Source organism: Arachis ipaensis, chromosome B2 (genome assembly GCF_059453495.1).
Source record: "Arachis ipaensis isolate K30076 ecotype BB chromosome B2, ASM5945349v1, whole genome shotgun sequence".
NCBI lineage: Eukaryota > Viridiplantae > Streptophyta > Magnoliopsida > Fabales > Fabaceae > Arachis > Arachis ipaensis.
Genome location: NC_142437.1, coordinates 38,582,644 through 38,590,674, shown reverse-complemented (window position 1 = coordinate 38,590,674; position 8,031 = coordinate 38,582,644). Strand labels below are relative to the sequence as shown.

Here is an 8,031-nt window from a genome sequence, read left to right as displayed (position 1 = left end):
GGCAAGTTAATACCTTTTCTGTCTCATTAAAGTATGTTATAATGATATATGTCTAATTGGAATTTATAATTTTTAAACTTAATCTAATATAGACAACTGATTCTTGTGTATGCAGAATCTAATAGTTGGTCTTAATTTGGTTATGATTTTGGCCTGTCTTGAAATTTGATGTATGGACTTGTTCAAGTCTGTTTTAGAATTTCACTTAAAGCTCATTACTTAATTATTGCTAGCTTATTATTGAATTCTGACATACATTTTCAAAGACCACATGGATTATTGAAATCTGGTTTATGGAAGTAGTTGCTAGCTTATTTTTTTAATTCTATTCTATAGTTTCACTAACTACATGGATTATTGAAATTTGGTTTAGAAAAGAAGTTGCTAGCTAAATTTGAATTCTATTTTAGAATGTCACTGATATTGGATTATTGGAATCGGGTTCAGGTACAAATTTGCTAGCTACATAATGAATTTTATGTTGATAGTTATTTACTTTACATGCATACCTACAGGGTTTAATATCGACCGTACAAGAAATGTACCCAAATGTCAACCACAGATTCTGTGCAATGCATATATGGCAAAATTTTCGCAAGAAATAGAGTGACTTGCAGTTGAAAATGTGTATGTGGTCTTGTGCTAAGGCAACCACAACACGAGACTTCAATGCTGCCATGGAGAGACTAAAAAGGATCAATGCTGGGGCTTGGGAGTACTTGGAAAAGATTAGTCCTAAACAATAGAGCAGAGCTCACTTTAGTGAATACCCTAGGATGAACAACTACATAAACAACAATTGCGAGGTGTTTAATGCCAAGGTGAAGAAGATGAGCGGTAAGCCGATAATTACAATGTTGGAGGAAGTGAGGTGCTATGTAATGAGGATTATGGCTAGGAATAAAAAATCTTTGGTTGGGTACAGTGGAAGGTTAGCTCTAACCCAACAGAGCAGATTAGAAAGGGAGAAGCGAGAGAGCAACAAATGGAGGCCTCTGCCTACCGGAGATGACGCAGGGAATGTGTATGAGGTGCAATGTCTGCCGATGAAGGTAAGTGTGGATTTTGGCAAAGGTACATGCAGCTGTCGACTTTGGCAACTCACAGGGCTACCATGTAGACATGCCTGTGTTGCGTTGGCTTACCAGAACAGAATACCCAAAGAGTATGCACACAACTAGCTCACCATGGGTGCATACAACATAGTGTATCAGACTTTCATGCATCCAGTTCCAAGCCAGGAGTTCTGGGAGCACCTTGACACCCTCCCCATTCTACCACCACGGTACAGAAAACCAATCGGAAGACTTACAACCAAGAGAGACAAGAGAAATAATGGCCCTAAAGAGAAAAGTGACCCTCATAGAACAACGAGAAAGATTGGGACTATTATCTGCAAATACTGCCTCCAGGTATGGAAGTCCAATTCTAGGTGAAATTCTTTCAATTCCATAATTATTGATTCATAGGATTTATCTTGTGTTTACGAATAATACTTGTTTCCTTAGGCTGGTCACAATAAGAGAAGTTGTAAAAAGAGAAAGGAAGCAATGGGTGAAGGGAGTTCTGCACCGCAAGCACCTACAGATGATGAGGATGAGGATATACTGGCTAAAATGTACTGGGAGGAGACACTAGAAGCTGCAGAGGCTGAACAAGAGGCCACTGAAGAGGAAAATTGAACCGCAACAGCCCACACTGCACAAGTAAGTGTATTGCATTATTCATTTTGGTAATCTGCCTTGTAAAGCTTGTGTGATAATGACTGCATTGTTCTTTAGAATGCAGCAGCCTCAACTAATGCCGCGCCCACCAACCACACAACCACGACCTCCAACAAACAATGCAACAACCAGAAAACAAGTTAAAAGGAGAAGTGTTAAGCGACCGCCTTCGACCAGACAAACACAGTAGCCAACCACACCTTCTGCAAACCAGCCAACTACAACTCCTTCCACACACAACTCTCAAACTACACCTCATCCACTGCAAAGTGCTAGTGCAGGGACAAGCACACGGTTCATGCTGTTCATGCCCATACCTGGAGTTGTGACTCCAACTGCTAGAGGTCGAGTAACAGCTGTTAGAGGGAGAGGTCAAGGTAGAGGTCGAGGCAGGATATATGATAAACCCCATTTATAAGATTTATCTTGTGCTTAATTTAGGGGATTTTATCAAATTTTTTTAAAATTTATCCTATGAAATGGCATGGATATGTGATAAATCCCATCTTTCACTATGATTTGACTAGGACTTATGGACTCAAGTTGATTATATTCACTTGACTTTTCTTCATAGTTAGAGGTTAACTAAGTGGAGCAATGGACAATTCTTGTCACAATTGATGATGATAGCAAGGATAAGACTTCTAATTCTCACACCTTGCCAAGAGCTTTCTTAGTTGTTAGTTTATTTCTTTTGCCATTTACATTTATTGTTCATTATCCCAAAACCCCCAAAATATACCTCCTAACCAATAACAAGAATACTTTCCTGCAATTCCTTGAGAGACGACCCAAGGTTTAAATACTTCGGTTTAATTTTATTGGGGTTTGTTCTTGTGACAACCAAATTTTTGATTGAGGAAATTATTTTTTGGTTTAGAACTATACTTGCAACAAGATTTCATTTGTGAAATTCTATACCATGCGAACAATTTTTGCTCATCAAAATGGCGCCGTTGCCAGAGAATTGCAATTGTGTGCCTTGTTATTAGTTATTGTACTTATGTTAATATTGTGAATATCTTGATTCTTGGGTTGCTTGTTAGTTTTTGCTAGTTTTAGGACTTTGTTTCATTATTTCTTGTTAGGTTTTGTCTTTATTTTCTCTTTTCGCTATGAATTCTCATCACTTTGGCTATGAGTTTGGTTCTAATTATGTTGAAGGAAGTGGAGATTATTGATGCACCACTATTTCGAGGTCCATTTTGTGCTTAATTTAGGTGAATTTTATCCACTTTTTCCACATTTATTCAAGGAAATAGCATGGTTTCATAATTTCCTCCTAAATTGTGCTTAAGTATAAAAACATGCTTTTTAGGCTCTTAAATTGTTAATTTTGATTCACCTTTGATTCCACTAGTTGCCTTGATGTGTTTGTTAGTGATTTCAGGATGAAAAGGGTAGGAATGGATCAAAAGAGTGAAGAGAAAAGCATGCAAAGTGGAGAAATCATAGAAAATCAAGGATTTGGGATACACTCATCAACGCGCACGCGCAGCAGATGCGTAAGCTTGGAAAGTGAAGTCGCAAGGCAACGCGTACACGTACATGACGTATACGTGTGGATAGCAAATTGTCAAGCGACGCGTACGTATGACCCATGCGTACGCGTCGGTGCTCGCACGTGACCCACTTAAAGTGAATCCGCTAGGGCCTATTTCTGGGCTTCTCAGGCCTAAATCTAACTCACATCTGATGCTATTAAACCCAAGGATTGAAGGGGGATGAAGACATTAGTACCAAGTAGTGTTAGTTGAAGTTTAAGTCTAGTTTTAGAGTTAGTTTCTAGAGAGAGAAGCTCTCTCTTCTCTCTAGAATTAGGATTAGGATTAGGTTTAATTCTTCTCTAGATCTAGGTTTAAGTCATGTCCTCATCTACTTCTCCCGCTCAATTTCTAGTTGCTACATCTTGTTCTTCCTTTGTTGTAATTTTCTTTATTTTATTCACTTTGTTGTTGATACGCTCTTGTTCTTTTTATTTTCTTTTAATATAATTTGAGGTAATTCATGTTAATTGTGCCTTCCTTGATTGTGGTTGTTGATTGCTTGTATTAGTAATTGTTAGATTTTATATTTCTTTGCAATTTAATCTTGCTTTCTTTTTATGCATTCCAAGTGTTTGACAAAATACTTGGAGGAACATTAGAGTATTTTTTCTCCTCTTGGCTTGAGTTGAGTAATTAGAGACTCTTGAGTTATCAAACTCTTTTGTTGATTAACAATTGAAAGTTGCTAGTTGATTTGAATTCCACTAAAACTAGTCTTTCTTTAGGAGTTGACTAGGACTTGAGGAATCAAATTGATTATTTTCACTTGACTTTCCTTCATAGTTAGAGGTTGACTAAGTGGAGCAATGGACAATTCTTGTCACAATTGAGGAGGATAATGAGGATAGGACTTCTAGTTCTCATACCAAGCCAAGAGCTTTCTTAGTTGATTAGTTACTTTCTTGCAATGTACTTTTCTTGTTCCTTATCCAAAACCCCAAAGTATACATCTCATAACCAATAGCAATAACACTTCCCTGCAATTCCTTTGAGAGACGACTCGAGGTTTGAATACTTCGATTATTATTGGGGTTTGTACTTATGACAAACAATTTTTTTTACGAAAGGATTGTTTGTTGGTTTAGAAACTATACTTGCAACGAGATTTTTGATGCCAAGGCATCTTAGGCTAGTTTCACTAGCATTTTTCTGTTAGTTTTAGTTGTTTTATGCATTTTCTTGAGCTTAAAGTAACCAAAAATGGTTAAATGAAGAACAAAGCAATGAACCATCCAAACAGTATGATTTTAATGCAAATTCCATGAGTTTTAGTTATATTACTTGAATGCTATGAATGGAAGATTTCTCATGAAATTTTGCAAGACTTTGATGCAATTGTTTGGATGATTTCAGGGAAGAAGAGGCTAAGCAAGGAAGCAACAAAATCAATAAAGGAAGCTTGAATATCACATGTGGAGTTTAAGTTCCAGTTTAAGCCTAAACTGGAGCTTAAACGCCAGAATCAGGAAGGCTAAGAAATGCTGGAATTGAAGTTTAACCTCCAGTTTAACCTTAAACTGGAGGTTAAACGCCAGAATGAAAGTCTCACCAAAGAAGCATTCCACGTTTAACCTCCAGTTTAACCTTAAACTGGAGGTTAAACGCCAGAATGAGAATGCCACTCAGGAAGGAGTTCCACGTTTAACCTCCAGTTTAACCTTAAACTGGAGGTTAAACGCCAGAATGGGAAAAGCACCAGGGAGCCATTTCCACGTTTAAGCTCCAGTTTGACCTCAAACTGGAGCTTAAACGTGTTCGACCAAGTTTTCTCCTCCAGGGTTGCTCTCTCCATTTCCACGTTTAAGCTCCAGTTTGACCTCAAACTGGAGCTTAAACGTGTTCGACACCTCCAGGGCTACCCTTCTAAGCTTCCACGTTTAACCTCCAGTTTAACCTTAAACTGGAGGTTAAACGTGTTCGACCTCCAGGATGCCTCCTTCCATTTCCACGTTTAACCTCCAGTTTAACCTTAAACTGGAGGTTAAACGTGTTCGACCTCCAGGGCTGCCCTTCCTATATCCACGTTTAAGCTTCAGTTTAACCTTAAACTGAAGCTTAAACGTGTTCGACTACATGACTCTCCAGGGCTGCCTTCTTCCATTTCCACGTTTAAGCTTCAGTTTAACCTTAAACTGAAGCTTAAACGTGCTTCTACAAAAGGCCTCACTGGAAGTGTCTGGCGTTTAAGCTGCAGTTTAAGCTTAAATTGCAACTTAAACGCCACTCTTGGAAAAGGTTTCTGGACCAAAAATATTGTGGTTTAAGTTAGTATTTGAGCACAAACATTAACTTAAACTTATTCTGGTATGAAATCCAATTGAATATCATGGTTTATGGGATTGGGCCTGAAGGATTGATGAGTCTGAAATTTTAATTTATTGAGTCATGTGCCATTATTTGATTATCACTAAGTTGGCTCAATGAATGTTACAGAATTTGGATCAGCAGCCTCATCAAGATTATGGATCATAAACCCAAGGCAAAAGGAAAGCAGGGAGAGGCCTCAAAGCCCAAGAAACACAACAGACGCTCAATATAGAAAGTGTATAAATAGGATAGAATTTAAGTTAGAAGGACTTTTACCTTTTCATTTTTAGCTAGTTTTCATATCTTTGTAGTTGAATTCAGAGCTATGACTCACTAAACCCCTTTCATTGGGTTAGGGAGCTCTATTGTAATTCAATGAATCAATAATAGTTTTATCTTCTTCTTCAATCTTTTCTCTTGAATTTTGTTAGAAAGCTTCTCGATCTAATTCCATTGGGTAGTTGTCTTGGGAAAGAAACTACCCATAATTGGAATCCTTCGGAACCTTGGGAAAGGAATGGAGGATTCATGCTAGAGAAGCTTTCTCACAGTGAATTGGATTGGGGTTTGGATGGATATTGTGACATGTAATCCTACCAAATTGTGGTTCATGAAACTGTGTGGTATAATCAGTGATCGAGCATCATCTCTTCTTATGAACATTTAAACCAAGGGATTGGGAATTTGTTTGTTTTTAGAGAGAATTGGTGAGCCAAGGGATTGGGATCCAATCATATAAGATTGCCAAGCAAAATTCAATGAACGCATTGGTTGAGGAAGAGATAAACATGTTTTGATTCGGAGATCTCAATATCTCCTATAACCCAATGAATTCCCCATTTCTGATTTCCACTTTCTCTTTACATTCTGCAACTCAATTCATGCAATCACCCCCATTCCCTTTTAATTTCAGCAATTTACATTCTGCTCTTTAATTCATGCAATTTAAGATTCCGCCATTTCAATTTCTTGTCATTTACTTTTCCCGCCAATTTTACATTCCGCAATTCTCATCTAAATCTTGATTCCGCTCAACTAGAACACACTTCTAATCTGAATTGCTCACTCAACCAATCCTTGTGGGATTCGACCTCACTCTATTGTGAGTTTTTACTTGACGATAACCGGTGCACTTGCCGGAAGGAATTTTGCCGATCGTGCAATTTCCTAAATCGTAGCATAACAAGTTTATGCGCATCAAGTTTATGGCGCCGTTGCCGGGGATTGGTTTTCGATTGACAATTCTCCAATTGGAAGTTAACTAGATTGAGCATTTTTTTTTTGTGTGTTTTGATTAATTCAGTACAAGTTACTTGTTGAATTTTAATTTCTGCACTCTGTTACATGCTTTCTTTCTTTATGCCTTTAAATTCAAGCAACTAACTCACTGACTCACTAACTGTTTGAATTAATTCCTCAATTGCTCTAACCATACTCTTCCATTAACCAAGAGTATTTCACTTGTTGTTGCCTGTGCTGTGTTCTTGTATGACAGGTAGGAGAGGAGAGACATCAACTCCTCCATATACCGAACCAGAGAGGACCCTTCATAGACTTAGAAGGGAAGCAAGAGGGAAGAGAGTACTGGGAGAAGAAGAATCTGAAGGAGAATCTGAGGACAATTTTGAGGAAGCTCTAGATCTCAACATGGATAGAGAAGTTCACAACCATGAGAGAGCTGATGGAAACAATGCCATTCCTGAGAGGAGGGTTCTTAGTTCATACATAAACCCAACCTCTGGGAATTGTGGTAGCAGCATTCAGAAACCACCCATTCAGGCCAACAATTTTGAACTCAAACCACAGCTAATATCACTTGTGGAGAATCATTGTTCATTTGGTGGGAGTGCTAATGAAGATCCCAACCAACATCTCACAAAATTCCTGAGAATTTGTGACACTGTGAAGTCCAATGGAGTCCAGGAAGATGCCTATAAACTGCTTTTGTTCCCATTTTCACTTAGGGACAAAGCAGCTAAGTGGCTGGAATCATTCCCAAGGGGGAGTCTAACAACATGGGATGAGGTGGAAAGCAAGTTTCTGGCACGTTTCTACCCCCCACAAAAGGTCAATAGGCTTCGATCTGAGGTTCAAACTTTTAGACAACAAGATGGTGAAACTCTCTACGAGGCATGGGAGAGATTCAAGGATTTGACAAGGAAATGCCCACCAGACATGTTCCATGACTGGGTGCAATTGCATATTTTCTATGATGGACTTTCTTATGAATCAAGGAAGGCGGTAGACCATTCATCGGGAGGTTCATTAAACAGGAAAAAGACTGTGGAAGAAGCCATTGAAGTGATTGAGACAGTGGCTGAGAATGAGTACTACTATGCATCAGAGAGGCACAACACTAAGGGAGTCATGGAGCTAAACCATGTTGATACAATTCTAGCCCAAAACAAAGTGTTTGCCAAGCAACTAGCAGAGCTTACCAGGCAATTAGAAAC

General features: G+C 38.5%; 1 non-coding gene across 1 annotated transcript; it reads right to left on the bottom strand.

Annotated features, from left to right (window-relative positions):
- Positions 1 to 7,651: 7,651 nt before the first annotated feature.
- Positions 7,652 to 7,755, bottom strand: LOC148573652 (small nucleolar RNA R71). Its single transcript, XR_015905615.1, has one exon. It is a non-coding gene; the product is annotated as a small nucleolar RNA R71 (small nucleolar RNA).
- Positions 7,756 to 8,031: the final 276 nt, after the last annotated feature.